This window comes from Fukomys damarensis, unplaced genomic scaffold (genome assembly GCF_012274545.1).
Source record: "Fukomys damarensis isolate Sample0158 unplaced genomic scaffold, DMR_v1.0_HiC HiC_scaffold_31, whole genome shotgun sequence".
NCBI lineage: Eukaryota > Metazoa > Chordata > Mammalia > Rodentia > Bathyergidae > Fukomys > Fukomys damarensis.
The window spans coordinates 4,646,918-4,663,136 of record NW_022900943.1 but is presented as its reverse complement, the minus strand read 5'-3'; positions in this window follow the sequence as shown (position 1 = coordinate 4,663,136).

The window sequence follows — 16,219 nt, the reverse complement described above, 5'->3', positions numbered from 1 at the left end:
AAAAAAAAAAAAAAAAAAAAAAAAAAAAAAAACCCAAAAAACCCCCAGATAATACTGGATCCTGAAGCGCTGCAGCTTGCAGACCTCTTGCACTTAGCAGAGTGGGTCTTTCAATCCCCTTTTCCTCGAGACTGTACCACGAGAAAGCCGTGTTTCTTTCATATTTAAGCACCAAGAACTGTTAAGAAAGATGCAGCCCTAACCAAATCAAAATGTGAAGGGTAGAAAACGAGGACAGGAAAACCTAAGCCTGTTAGATAGGATGTGGGTTTGGGCCCGAACTCAATTTTAGCTGCGTCTAAATTTCATTTCCCTACTAAAATGGTAGGCGGTAGAGTGGAGAAACGTTACTAAACCTCAAAGTATTTTACAAGGAATTTTAAAGATTATTTTATTTGTGCTCCTTTAGCCAATGCATTCTTTAATATATTGGCAGCATGCCCAGCTTTCTGATGTTAATTGATACTTTAAATAAAGGCTACCTCACCAAAATTGTCTGATTGTATTTATCCATTTATATTCACCCAGGTTCCCAATAAATATAGTAAAAAAGAAGGCATTTTTGAGCATTAATAAGAATTAGTCTTAACGTTTTGTTTCATCCTTCGATAACTCCCAAGAAAGTATCTGCTGTGTGTCAAGCCCTGAGAATCGGGCATACAATTATAAACAAGAACAGACATTGCCTATTAAAACAAGATGAAAATAGTTTTTTTTAAAAAAATGTATGTATAGGCCCGAGGATTTAGCTCAGTGATTCCACCACCTGCCTCCCGAGAGTGAGGACCTGAGTTCGATCACCAGTATCAAAAAAAAATAGTGTGTGTGTAGCTTTAGATAAAGAACTTCGAAGTGGGAATAAATGAGGAAAAGCTGAGTGGCAAAAATTGAAAGTTTTTTTTTTTTTTTTAAAGAAAAACAACCTGCCTTTACAAAGGAATGAAAGACCACACTTCCAATGTGAAACGGCCTGCAAGGAGTCTCAAGAAACTAAATCCTGGCTCCACATTGGGCAGAGGATCCCTTGTGGAGCAGAGAGAAAGCGACAGGCAAGGGAGAGGGAGTTGCTGGGCAATGTCTTCAAGTTTCTCATGTTGAAATTAAAGTCCATGTTGTATACCAGGGAGCTACCATGAGCCGTGGGACAGGAAAGGGGTACAAATGGCTCTTCAGAAAGTTATTCTTGCTGTTTCAAGGCAGAGAATAATAGAAGCTGGAGAAATTATAGTACTCAGTAAGTGGCCCATTTATGTGAGACAGATGGCGATGAAGAAGGCAAGGAAAGGTGTAGCTAATTACACAAAACAATAATTGTCACGTGTTGGTGCCAGAGCATGAGCAAGAAGCCAGGTGAGGTGGTGCACTCGCGATTCCAGCACTTGAGAGGCTGAGGCAGGGGGATTGCTACGAGTTCAAAGCCAGCCTGAGCTACATAGTTCAAGGCCAGCATGGACTACATAGCAAGAAAAAAAATTTAAATAAATAAATCATGCACAAGAAAAGTGGCAAAAAGATGGATTGAAGAAACTTTGAATTATACTGAGTGGTTAGAAAACAAGGCATCATCCTATACTCATTTTTTTGTGTACATCCTTTGTCTTAAACCCTTTAATTGCAATTCCAAGTGTGGTCAAGGTCCAGCAGCCTCCTGACTGCTTAATTGGAAGCTCAGCCCCTCCTCAGACTCACTGAATCCTACTCTGCAGTTTAACAAGATCCCCAGGTGATTTGTACACATATTCAAGTTTGAGAAACTACTCTTGGAGTGCCGCTACAGGCTGTTAGAACCTAAGATCTTCTGGGGAAAACACCTGTGATAGATTAATTATAATGAATATTTAAAGATAATTTTATTAGGACTAAATTACCATAGCAACAAGTAAAAAGGGGGTGCCTATTATGAGGGGATTCTTAGGAAATAAAAAATAGATAAGGTGGCTGGGGATTTAGCTTAAGGGTGCAGCTGCCTGCTTCACAAGCACAGGGTCCTGAGTTCGATCCCTGGTACCAACAATAAAAAAAAACTGATATGTTAACATCAATTATTGATAATTGATATGTTAATGTTAAACTGAGCATGATGCTTGGCATTTGCTGTCTGTAAATTCTGGCAATTTCAACTCATGATAGTCTGTAGACAATAGGTGATACCTTTTAAACAATAAATCAAGGAAATCAGAAGGTAGTTTAAGCCTCCAGAGAACAAAAGCCCAGCATCTCTGGGAGCAGCAGTAGCGACCCTGAGTGGGAGGGGGCAGGGGAGAGAGGAGGAGGCCACTTGCAGAGCTTTCCCGAAATAGGAATAGCGCTCCTCCAGTCTGCTTGATATGGTACACCCTTCCCCAGGGGGAAAAAATACAGTTTCCAAAGCAAGCAAGCTGGAGAGCACAGGCCACCTAAACACTTGCAGGCAGGGGCTTGACCCTACTGCCTCATGTCACCGAAGTCGCTGTCCTGCTGTGCAGAGGCGCAAATAGATTCACAGAAGTTAAGCGCACTGCCCAGGCCAATGGCTGAGGCAACCTTCCAGCTCTGGTTCTCACAGGCACGGCTTCTTGTGACCCCAAACGGCCTTGAGGTGGGGCAGGGAGGCAGCAAAGCTGCAGGCTGGATGGCTTCTAATTAGAAAAAGGTGCTGGAGGGGCTAGGGATTTAGCTCAGTGGTTCTGCCACCAGCTTCACAAGCACAATGACTGTTGGATCCCTGGTACCAAAGGGAAAAAAAGAGAAAAAGAAAAAGATGCTGGAAGTAAAAGCTGCCCTGAATTTTTTTTTTTCCTGAGACAGGGTTTCACTATGTAGCCCAGGCTGGCCTTGAACTCGCTGCAGTCCTCCTGCCTCAGCGTCATGAGCACTGGGACTACAGGTATGTGCCAGCCCGGTACTCTTACTCCATTTTTTTTTCCAGTATCAGGGATCAAACGCAGGACCTTGCACTTGCCAGGCAGTCAAGGCTCCACTGAGCTAAATCCCTGGTCCAGTACTCTTATTCCAGCTTCAAATTTTCTAATAACTTCCCTCTACCCTACCCTATTCCCCAGCTCTCCCCCAGTACCAGCTCCTTCTGTTTACCTCCTTCTGGACCTAAAGGACTCAACCCAAAAATCACATTTGAAAAGGTTCTCACCTCTACTTCCAGTGCCCTAATTTCTTACTTACAATCTTTTCTGCTAGTCTTTACACTACTTAAAAGTGGCGCTATCTTATTCATCAGTGCTGCCCTTTGCCGGTATCAACTCAAAAAAGTTTTTTCAATAAATATTTATTTAACAAATGAGAGGAAGGAGCAGGTGATAAACTCTGAGTCCTAATCACTTAGGCTGAGGAAACAGACAAGAAGACACGTGAAGGTATTTGTTTTGACTTTATGAATTTTTCACATACTTAGGTTAACACTTTTGAAGCACTAGTTTTACTACAAATACATTAATTTCAATGGAAATCTTACTAAATGAAATTTCATGCTTATGGCAGACTTAGCAATGATTCTCCATTCATATCTTTTACATAATTCCCTATCTTTTTATTTTTATTAGCAAATGTTTGCAATACATAATGATTACATTCATGGTGGGGTATTGATACACAATACTAGTAACACACTTTACACTTAATGTTGTTTACACTACTTATTGATCTGTGTGTGTGTGTGTGTGTGTGTGTGTGTGTGTGGCACCGGGGACCAAACCTACCTCTGAGCTATATCCCCAGACCTCTTGATATGTTGACACAGGGTCTTGCTGAGTTGTGCAAGACCGGACTTGAATTTTCAATCATTCCTCATTGGGAGCCTCAGCCTCCCAAATGCTGGGGTTACAGGTGTGTGGGGAAATAGTGAAAAGTCAGGGAGAACATAGGAAAAATAAAAAGCATTACTCAAAGAGCTATTTCAATCAGGGCTGGGATGTGATGAATCCAGTGTAGGCCTTTCTCCTCCTGAAAATCAAGGCACCCACAGGTGAGGAGAAACCGAGGGGCGTTGCCTTGTGAGAGAGGGACGGGGTGCACCCTTCCACTGGTTTGCCAGTGTGCCAAGGGAGCACTGTTTTCAGACTCACCAAGGATCAGAGAAGTCTTTCGATCTCATCTGGATGCTCTAGATAGGTTGTAAAGAAGGACAAGGCAAGGACAGAGGTGACCTGTGAGTGCCTCTTGTGAAGGCTGCCTAGACGGTGGGCGATTCTGGTGGAATTAAAAGTGCATGACACACCCTGGTTATGTCTCACCTCAGATTCTCCGTGCTTCTTTCTTACGTCTGGTGTCCGGTTCCAATTCAGGTGTCTCCTATGCCACGTGTTCGGGTGCCACCTCCACTTTATTCTTCTGCCTGTTGTTTGTGTCCCTTCCCCTCATCCTCTTATTACTGGTTCTACTATAATCTTCAGTTTCCTGTGTGTTCTCACTTCCTGATTTTGGTACTTGATTGCAGCTTTGAAAGTAGAAAGTTTCTTGCGGTGGTCAGTAGGCCCACTGACTTGATAATGTGATGATGCCTTTAAAAAAACCTTTGTGCCTTTGACCTTTTTTTTTAAGTTTTTTGAGACAGGGTCTCGCTGTGCAGGTCAGGCTGGCTTTGAACTTGCTAAGTAGCCCACGTTGGGCTCCAACACACAGTAATCCTCCTGCCTCAGCCTCCTGAGTGCTGGGATTACAGGTGTGTGCCAAAGTAAGACCTTGTCTCAAAAAAAAAAAATTAAAATAAAAATACTAGTGTGCTGGGGATTTAGCTCAGTGGTTCTGCCGTCTGCCTTGCAAGCGCAAGGACCCGAGTTCGATCCCTGGCACCAAAAAGATAAATAAATAAATAAATAAATAAATAAATAAATAAATAAATAAAAATACTAAGATGTAGCTCAGTGGTTTCAAAACCCAGTAATAGGGGGAAATACGTTACTATTTCATTTCTCTAGTCATTCTTTAGAAACAAATTTTTGAGTCAGGCCTACTTCCAAGAAGGAGGAAAATACAGGAGTTTGGCTTTCTGTGTCTATACTTTGGAATTCTTCCATAAGGAAGTTTTGTTCTATTTTTCTATTATAAATATTGTTTTTAATAACTGTATTACTGGCTACCGTATACTTAAGTGTTCTTCAAATGTTGTACATTTAGGTGGTTTACTTTTTTTTTTCATGCCAGGAATAAAACTCAGGGCCTTGTGCCTGTGAGGCAGGAGTGGCACAGTGTACAATTTGTTACTTACAGTGTTTTTCAATTTATAATCATGTGGTAGGAGTTTGAACCTGTACATTTTTCTCTTTGGTTGGTTGTTTTTAGTTTTTGTTTATTTGTTTTTGCAGTACTAGGGAGTGACCCCAGGGCCTTTGCACTGAGCTTACTTTCCTGGTTTTTTTTTTTTTTTTTTGGAGAGAGTTTCATTAAGTCTCGAACTTGAACTTAGTAGTTGTCTAGACAGGGCTCCAACTTGCAATCCTCCTGCCTCAGCCTCCCAGAGTGTTGGGATTCCAGGTGTGTATCACCACACCTAGCTTTTCTGTTGTATTTCAGAATACTGGGTTTGAGCCCAAACATACACGCATGCGTGCGCGGACACATACACGCACACACAAGCACACAGAATCACAGTGTCTCTTGTGAATCTGCATAGGCCCATATAATTTATTTGGCAGAGAACGCCTTTATATCCAAGATTCCAAGCTTGGAGCTGCATGCTCTAATCATGATTTAGACAACCCCAGCACCCTTCTGTGTATTGGAACTTTTCTTCTCAACTTGTCCTTAGTGATTTTTTTCTCTCCCGTTTCACCCAGCTCAATAGTATCGTATAGCTTATCCTGATGCCTGTGATAATTTTCATCTTCTTTTGCTGCTGTAATATCCCTGCCAATCATTTTAAGTTGAAATCTAATAATTTTCCAATCTATTTTAATTCCAAGGGATTCAATTGCTAACATACTACATAGATATTTAAAAACAAAAATGGTTACATGAAGTATAAATACCACAGTGATTGATGGCTACTATTATTATTTTCATAAAAACATGAGTAAATGCTCCTTTGCCATTAAAAAAACATTGGTAGTGCCAGGGATCAAACCCAGGGCTTCACACACACTAGACAAGCACTCTGCCACTGAGCCACATTCCAAACCCTTAAATCTTCATGTGCTCTTATTTTCTTTGAAGTCCTGTCTTCATTATATTTGCCCTGCAGAATTTTTTCAAATGTGCTACACTGTGTATTTGAAAATACCTCATTGATGAGCCTATTACAGCTCCCTGCAACAATAACATGTATTCAAATTGGTATAGTAAAATGTACATCTTTCTTCTTGTGATAATTAAGAGATAGAGCTTTTCTCCCATTGGATTTTTGGGGGGTTTGTTCTTTTAGATTTTTTTTTTTTGTACCAGGGATCAAACTTGGGCCCTTGTGCTTGTGAGGCAGGTGGAGGAACCACTGAGCTAAATCCCTAGACCTTGTTTTTGTTTTTTGAGACAGGGTCTTGCTATATAGTCCAGGCTGGCCTCAAATCCACAGTCATCCTCCTACCTCAGCCTCCCAAATGCTGGAATTACAAATGTACACCCCCATGCCCAGTTTCCTCAGATGGGTTTTTATTAGTTATACACAGCTGTTCAAAACAGCCCAGATGTTTTGATAAATTAATTCATCATAAAAGTTATAGTGAAAAGTCTTCTCTTAAGCAAGAGAATTATGACCAATATTTTCCTAAATATAATATTGAATCATTGTACAAAAACATTCACTTAAGTTCTTTCATTTGTACTATTCCTTCAAATAAATTTGGTATGTCATCCAGAATATATTTATTTTATGAAGGAAAAGACATACAAGGTAAATACTACTCAGCCCATAAGTTAGCAAATACTTTAATTTTTTTCTTACCCTGAGATAGAAATTTGTTAACATTCCATAGGATAAAATAAGATAAACTAAAACAATATATGATTTAATAGGTTTTGAAACATATTATTGAATAATATACTCAATTTGAAAGAAACAAATTTTTGTCCTGGATTTTAATCAATGCATATGGAAATATTTAATACTCCCAGGTAATGTTCCAATTTTTTAAATAAGCTTCCCTGCGCTGGGGATTTAGCTCAGAGGTACTGCGCTGAGGTCCTGAGTTCGATACCCGGTACTGCAAAAAAAAAGCTTCCCTGGTGGGAATGTAGCTCACTGTTAGAGCACTTGCCTAGCATATATGAATCCCTGGGTTCAACCTTCAGCACTTCCAAAAGAAAAAAATCTCCACTAAGTTCTACCGCTTTACCTGTGCAAAGGCAGTTGGTTTATCAATGAAAGACAAATCTTAGAGACAAGTAATGGGAACAACGAAAAAGAATTATCTTTTGTAGGAAAGAAGAAACCCTTTAATAGTCTCTATTTCTTAACAAAGCCATATTTATTTTGCTCATGTGGGAGTCTCCTCCCTGTTTTTATACAACGCAAGTGATAGAAGAGACAGAATGGGGCTATCATCTGCTTTCTGTTCCAGCAAAATCATGCAGCTCCTTTAAGTTAAAATCCATATTAACATGGCAAAGTCAGATCTCGCAAATGCAGCTACATCAGAAACATTTTGTTTCTCCTTATAGAAGAATATATTGAATAACTCCTCCTGCAATACTGGCCACAGAAACCCAGCCTCCTCTGAAGTTCCCTTTGTCCGCTCTCAGCACACTGCATCCACACAGAGCTTTCTCATCTGGAGTCATCTTGATTGCCTGGTGCCTGGGACGTCTTGGGAGTCCTAAAGAGAGAAAAAGTGCAGAGGACCATAGGAAGATTAAGACAGTTTAGGAAAGCATCCTATCGCCTTTCCACTGACCCGTTAATCTTTCAGATAACCCTTCATTAATTTTTTTTTTTTGTACCAGGGATCAAACTCTGGACCTTGCGCTTGCAAGGCAGGTGGCAGAAACACTAAGCTAAATCTGCCCTTCTTTAATTATAATAATTTATGTACTTATTGGTACTGAGAATTGAACCCAGCGACGTCCTCATACTCAGTGCATGTTCTGCCATTGAGCTGTACATCCAGACACTTCCACGTTGGTTCTGCGTCCCACAGAAGCTTTTCCAAAGCACACTGATGCTTCTAAAATTCCTAGTCAACCTTGGATCATCCTCAGTCTTGGCAGATGACCTTGCCCCCAACAGAGAAAATCTGTGTCAAGCTCTTCTCAGAGCCAAAGTGCTTGCTTTCTTTCTGTGTCCCTGTTGCCTCATGGAAAAAAGTTAAGTTTTTCCCTTATTTAAGTCCAATGTGGATTCTTCCATATTTGCGAAGTAGAAAAGATGTTCTCTGAGTTGCAAAGGACCACATATTCATTGTATTTATTGTTTTTATTCTATACAATTGAGGTAACAAAACTCTGGGGGAGGGACCTTTACTGTGAGGATATGTAGATCAAATAAAGTATGTACTGAGAGGGCCATGAGTCAACAAAAAAGCTGGAAAATATTCCCCCCATCCCTGATGGCTATGAACATAACAGATTTACCTTGCTTAAAACAAAACAAAACAAAACAAACAAAAAAACAAAAAAAAAGACTCTTGATTCTCAGAAGATAGACCTTATATTTTAAAATAATTATGGGTTTACGGGAAATTGGAAAAATAATACAGAAAGATCCTGTGTACACTTTAGCCATTTCTCGCTATGGTAGCATTTTCCCCCACCTGGGGTTCCAGCAGCCACATTTTATGTACTTACAGTACAATGACAAATCCAGAAAACCGAATTTAGCATGTGCTGATTCCTGCAGTCGACACAGTGAAGATATAGTACTTACTTTCTCACCACCAAAAACATCCTTAGTTGGGCTGGGGATTTAGCTCAGTGGTTCCCGTGCTTGCCTTACAAGTGCAAGGACCAGAGTTTGATCCCTGGTACCAAAAAAACAAAACAAAAAACATCCTTAGTGCTGACCCATTTTGTTTTACTTTATTGTACTGGTGCTGAGCAATTGCCCTACCCTGAGCTATGTCCCCAGACCCTGTGTATCTCCCTGGCGTCATCTCCTGTGTCCTGTTCCAGTTCCTCATCCTTGGCGATTACTAATCATTTCTTCATCCCTGTAATTTTGTCATTTCTAGAATATTAGATATATGAAATCACACAGTATGTGACCTTTTGACATTGGCATTTTTCATTCTTGATGCTCTTGAGATCTGTGCAGAAAAAGAACTTAAAGGAGGAGAAGTTTATTTTGGCTCCCAGCCTTAGAGGTTTCAGTCCGCGGTGGCCAGCTCCATTGCTGTGACTCTCAGGTGAGGCAGAAAGAACAGCATGGAAGCCAGACGTGGCAGAGGAAAAGTGCTCAGCTCCAGACAGCCAGGAGGCAGAAAAGGGAGAAAGCGCCAGAGAGGAAAGGGCTGGGGACCTGGTAGAGTCCCCAAGGTCGACCCCCATAACCCGAATGCCCTCACCCAAAGTGTCGTTACTTTTCCCCCAGGCATCTCACAAGCCGACCAGGATCAGCCAGTATGAAGGGATAGGGTGTTTCTTGTTCCCGTGTTACGGTTGAGTAGGGATGAAAATCTGGGGCCTGTGTTGACACCACCATGGCTGGGAGGGACAGCGTCTCACTATTTCTCCTCTCTGGCTTCTACTAACTGCAAATTGGGAGCAGTGCTGTTCAGTGGGAACGGAAGAAGTCGTGGTTCTACACACACAACCTTCCCTGTAGTGACAGCACCACAACGGAAGGTGAGAGTAGATTGGTTCATTACAGCCAAAGGAGAGCTCCAGACATCGCCCGTAATTCAGAAAACTCAAGAATAACATAATGTACTCTTTTCACTTTTTTTAACTATTGGAGGTGTTCTTTCTTCTTGATGTTCCAACCTTCCTTCGTTCGTCAAGGGGGCAAGACCACACTTTTCTCCATGTGTGTGGTCAGGGTAAGATTACAGTTGCCTCAAACTTTTGACCCTTTCCTAGTCCATTGTATAGATGGAACAGCTTTTCTGGAAGATTCCTTCTCTTTGTGCCTGTTGGTATTTCCAGGTGCTGAGTTCTTCAGGACTCGGTCCAAGACATTTGAGGCAAAATTTAGAAAACCCAGCAGAAAACATACTGCTGTGCCTTTCCTTGATTGCCCAGATCCCTAGCCAGTCTGCCTCTTTTCCTCCTTAAAGAGACTTTCTTGTTTGTTTTGTTTATAATGGCAAGTGGACCCATTTTTCTTCTTCCTTTTGGGTGAGGCTTCTGGGAGAAAATGAGTTTCCGTTCTGTGCCTCCGCTTCACTATTCACGTGATAACCTTCGCGCCCAGCGGAGTTTAGCTTAGTGAGGGCAGGGACTCTATGCTATGACTGTATCCCAGGAATACACACCTCGCGCGTGAAAGGCCTTGGGCAAATATTTCCTGTCACTGCCCTTATCTAGTAACTTTCTCTCTCGTTTTTTGTTTTTGGTACTGGGGATCAAACTTGGGTCCCTGCGCTTGCAAGGCAGACGGCGGAACCAGAGCTAAATCCCAGGCCCAACTTTCTTTTTTTTAATATACTCAGTGTGCCAAATTAGTACAGAAACGCATCGCCTCATCCAGAAATTAGGGTATCAGTTGTCTCGTTGTTTCGCTGTTGCTGAAGCCCAGGGCCTCACACCTGCAAGGTGAGCATTGACACTAACCTCCACCCCAGCTTGGACTCAGGTTTTGTTTAATGCTTTTCTCCCTGTGCCTTTCTTCACACCACCATCTCCATCTGAAATGTGCTTCACTTACTTTGTGCTTGTCCTTTTTCATTTTCTGCTTGAAAATCTAAACCTAGTCATACCTCTTAGCCTTCTTCCTCACCTTGACATCCTATACGAAAACCCTACATTCACTTCTGTCTGTAGGACCCATTTTTAAACCAACACGATGTCTCAGTTAAGAATGGTTACATGGGGCCAGGAGTGGTGGTGCACGCCTGTAATCCCAGCACTTGGGAGGCTGAGGCAGGAGGATCGCTGTGAGTTCACAACTGGCCTTGTCTACATAGTGAGTTCCAGGTCAGTCTCAACTACATAGTGAGACCCTGTCTCAAAAAAAAATAGTTTTCATGGGAGGCTGATGTAGGAGAACCCAGGAGTTCCTGAACCCAGGAGTTCAAAGCCAACCTGGGCAACATGGCACAATCCTGTCTCCAACAAAATAATGCTTTCAGCTCTAGTTAACAGAAAACACTGCTATACTGACATGCCAAGGGAGTTCATTGGCTGAGGATAGCTCAGTGATAGAAAATGTTCTCATCATGTGAGAGGCCCAGGGTTCAATCTCCAGTGCTGGAAAAAAAATTAAAAATTAACAAATGTTGGCATTGCAGCTGAATAACCTGAAGGCCAGTGGCTCTGCGATTCACTTGACTTTTTTCTCTATTGTTCAGTCCACTCATGGACCAAAGATAACTGATCTGAGAAGCACATTTGAATTTCAGAAAGGAAGGGCATGGGGTGAAGGGTGGCTTCCCATGTCTATTTCTTTTTATTAAAAAATAGACGCTCTACTGAGTGTTTTACCCAGTAGGCTTATTATGATTCACTGGACAGAATTTCATTCCACAGCCACACCTAGCTGCAGAGTACAGATGAGGAAGGGGTTGTGAACAGGAATTCAGTTGACAAAGCAGTGATATATGCTACACGTTCGAATAAATGTCTATATAATCATTTGGGTAAATCTTCTATCTCCCTAGCTAGTTCTGGACTAGTTTGTAAGACCTTCAAGATCAGCGACACTATCAGAGCTAGTCATTTCATTTTCCCAGAAAAATTAGCATTGTATTTCCTTTGTTTCACATTCACTACCTTTTTTAAAATGATTATTTGTCATTGAAAATGTTAAGACCTTTGAAATTCAGTTTGCAAATACATTTGATGTTAATGCTGTCATTACTTCCACTTTGAGTTACTGCTAACCACATAATTAAATAGTTGAACAATTTTGCCAAGTTAATGTTTTGGAGTTAGGAACTGTTAAGACTTTTTAAAATCTTTTATGGTCTAGAGGAAATTTAAAATTTATTTTCCCTTCCCAATCCTCTCTGAAGGTTCTTTCCAAATATCTGAGTCCAAATAAAAACACCAAATAAATGCTCTACAAATTCTATGCTTGATATATCTATTAAAGGCGAATAACTTTAAAATCCATAGCATTTTCTTACTTAGAGTCAGTATAAAGTGCTGTTCATATTGACTTCATGTATTTTCTCTGCAGCCCAAATGGGTATTGTTTATTTTTTTGGTCAATGAATTTCAAGTTATAACAGAAAAAATATAAAGTTTTATTTGTTTTTGCTTACAGTACAGACCTTTGTTGCTGTTACTTTAATAACGCTTCAATAAATAGCTTAGAAAATAAACACTGTTGCATCTTCAGGTTCTTTTCTGATAAAGTTAAGTATTATTGGATCCTTTGCATATTTTAGCTCAATAAAGTTTGAATCAGCTGTTCCAGAGTTCCTTCCTCTGTATTTGGAAATACAGTTTTGTAAAATCTGTGTCTTACCTTTTTGTTACAATAGATCCTGTTTTGTTTTAATAAAACAAGAAGTCCTTCTTATCTTTTATTTTTCAGGGAAGGGATTAACATTTAATTCTTTTTGTTTACATTTTTATCTCTGTTATCCAATGCCCATTTTACGTTACTTTATAAGTAAGCTTACATGTAACGGAATGAGTACCTGTTATGTAATCTACATGTGACTATTTTATAATTTAGTCCTGTCTTTTAAGATTGTGTTGAAATTTACCACTGTGGGGAGGAATGGTCACTATTTACCAGTCATATTTAAACATGTAAGAAATAAGAAATAAGCAAAATAAGAGTATAGTTTGGATTAGTGAGCTTATTAGTTTTTTCTTCCCTAGAAGTCATAGGTAGTGATTTTTGTGTATTTCGTATGGCATACACTCAAAAAAAGGACTTTTAAGAAGTTGTGAATGTGAATACATTTCCCAGATAAAATTTAAATTGCAAAGAAGTTTTATAATATTCATATTATTATTTTAATATAAATGGAAATTGCATAGATTGAAATAAATAAAAATCAGTGATAAATACTACAAAAAGAATTAGTCATTTCATGCTTTATGTGAGACAGTTATAAGAATTCTCATATCTTACAGCAGTCAACAAATAAAAGGCTAGGACTCTGGCTCAGTGGTAAAATGTGTGCATAGCCGTGTACAAGGCCCTGGGTTCCATCTTTGTTGTAGAAGCACAGACACATACACACACACATACACACACAGAAAAAAGACAAAAATAAGTTCTAAAATTGGGGCTTTAAGCCAAAAAAGAAAGACTTAGCAGGCTCAGTTTCTTCTAAAATTAACTTCTTTTTCTTTTCTTTGCTTTCTTCGGCACTGGGGATCGAACTAACTTCTTTTTCACTTGGGGAAAGCTAGCGACTCTGAGTTAGGATTCGTGCCCTCATTGACTTCATCACCCGTGCTGGACAAGACTCGGCCACCCAGCTGCGTTGCCAGCTTCATTCCAAAAGTTTTTATTTTCAGGCAGTATCTTGCCAAGTGACCTAGACTGATCACAGCCCCTCAGGTGCTGAGATTACAGATGTGCCGCCACGCCACACTTACAGGGAGATCCAGGGGAAGTGGTGTCTGCTCAGCCATCACCTCTGTGGGCAGCTTCTGAGCATCTGACTGAGGCTAGGGCCATTGCTGATAAACAGGGTCAAGAGTTGGAAAGAGGAGCCAGGTGTGAAATGAGGAAGGAGGATCAGTGGGCAGCTTCTGGTCTCGGGTCTGTGTCTTCTGCATGTAACCACGCTGACTTTCAGAGAGTAAGGCCTGCTACTTGACTTCTACCCTCTGAATCTTGCTCAAATTCATGTTTTAAACAATCTTGGAATCCTCCAGGGAAGGGAATTTTGAAAGTGTTTCCTAGCTTGATCAAGCTGACATAATCATAAGGGAGTTGAAATAGTTGTCCTGCCTGGAGGGCTGGAACTAAACCTTACTCCCTGTCTTCTGCCTCTTTGTGCTGGCCAATAGCCTGATCTTAAATCCCAAGTTATCCTCCTTGATCTCACTATGCAAGGTAGCGGTTCTCTGCCCCCTGCCTGCTGTCTCCTAGAGGGACAGGGGGAGCCTCTCCTCAGTGAGTCGTTTCTTTGGATGTCAGCTATAACACGCTGCCAGGCGATCTCATCTTTGAACTTTCGCAGTTCTCCCTCTCCCTCTTTCCATCTTCCTCTCCTCATCTTTCCTTCTCCCTCTCCCTCCTTGTTTTTAATATTTCTGTTTGGCTTCTGTACTACAGATTTTTCTCAGTGCTAGGGATTCAGCTCAGGGCTTTTGCACTGAGATACCTCCTAACACTTTTTCACTCTCAGAGTTGCTAAATTGCCCAGACTAGACTTGAACTTGCCATCCTCTTGCCTCGGCTTCCCAGGTTACTAGGATTACATGTGTGTGCCACTATCCCTGGCTTCTTTGTGAGCAATTCTTTTTGTTGTAGTTGTTGGTACTGGGGATTGAACTCGGGACCTTGGGCTTGCGAAGCAAGAGGCGTTGCCACCCCAGCCCTGTGTGCAATTCTTAAATTTTCTCAAGTATATTAAAATTGGTCTTTCCTGCCTAAGCATGTTTATGAATCATTATTTCTAGCTAGTAATTTAACTTTGGGTGATGTAGTTTTTTTTCATTTTTGTTTTAACCAACCTATATGTATTAAACTCTGGATATTTATTGAGCATCTAAGATATTATTCCTAAACTAAGTAGAAACTCAAAGTGTATAGCATCTATAAAGCAAGAGAGGAAGTAAAGCATACCAACACAGAGCAACAAATACCAAATACATAGCTCTTAGATTTCAGAGAAGATAATTGAATTCTTCTTCCCTCTGAGCCCTTTATTTACTTTTTCTAATCCAAAAGCACTATAAAGGATTTCCAAATTTTCTTAATATTGCCCTAGTATTTATAACTGGGCTCTTAACAGTAAATTTTTTTTTTTTTAGTACACAGGATTTAAGCAATATTTTATAAAATGGATTAGAAAAGCTATATTGATATGTTTGTAAAATATATAAATAATAATTTAAAAACACATCTAGATAGACACTAAAAAAAAATAAATGCAGAACTAAGAAAACGAGGCTGTAATTTTATCTCCTCTGGCTCTATTTGAAATTTTTTGCTTCTTTGTTTCTGTTTCAGTCTTTCAGTGGCACGGGGTTCTGGGCTTTAGAATTATCCAGTGTTGCCATCCACTCAAATTTACTTTCCTCCTTATGTAATTTGTAATTTAGCAGTGTGAGTAAGCAAAATGCTGGTAGAAGTTTTAGAGCATTTGTCCATATTCAGCATCATCCCTGATGAATGCCTGAACAATTTTTCGAGTAATGTGCTGAATTACAGAATTTTGTTTTTTTTATGCAATTGTACATTTTCCCTTTGTGTAAATAGACTGTAGTTAGTGTAATTTCACATTTAGTGTCTATAGATAGGAAAGAGAAATAGAGCCAACCTCATTATAAAGGTCAATGGTCCACTTAGGAATACATACAGTGCCACAGTCTAAACAGCCTCAGGGCCAAGGAAATGGCCTAAAGTGTACACAGCAGAGCTGAGAAGCTGCCCTGCATTCTCTCTGTTGGCATTTTAGGTAAGGGGAAATTAAGATGTAGACTTAATTCTCAAGATCCAAAACTGAATTTCTCATTTAGTCTAATTTTTTCAATCCAACTTAGATTGGCAAAATATCTCAAATTCAGTTATCTTTTTGCCCACTCCTCCTCTTTTGCCTACTGGATAGAAGAGGAGACAAAAAAGAGGAAGACAGATATGCCAAACGTTTATCTTTGTCTTCTGTTCTTATTTATTGTCAATATGGCACCGTAAAGTTCTGACAGACTTTTTCTATTTCAGGGTGCTTTACAAAAATCTGGGGTAGCTACATTAATAAGTACTTTTAAGCTCTTGCTTTGCAAGCGCAAGGTCATGAGTTGGATCCCTGGTACAGGGGTAGGGCAAGTACCTTTAAAAATTGTGATAAAGGGCTGGGGATTTAGCTTAGTGGTTCCACCACCTGCCTCGCAAGCACAAGGGCCCAAGTTCAATCCGCAGTACCAATAAATAAATGAATGAATAAATAAATAAATAAATAAATATTGTGATAAAGTGGCCTGGGATTTGCTCAGTGGCACTGAGCCTGCCTCACAATCACAAGGTCCTGAGTTCGATCCTCAGGACCACACACAAAAAAGGTTGTGA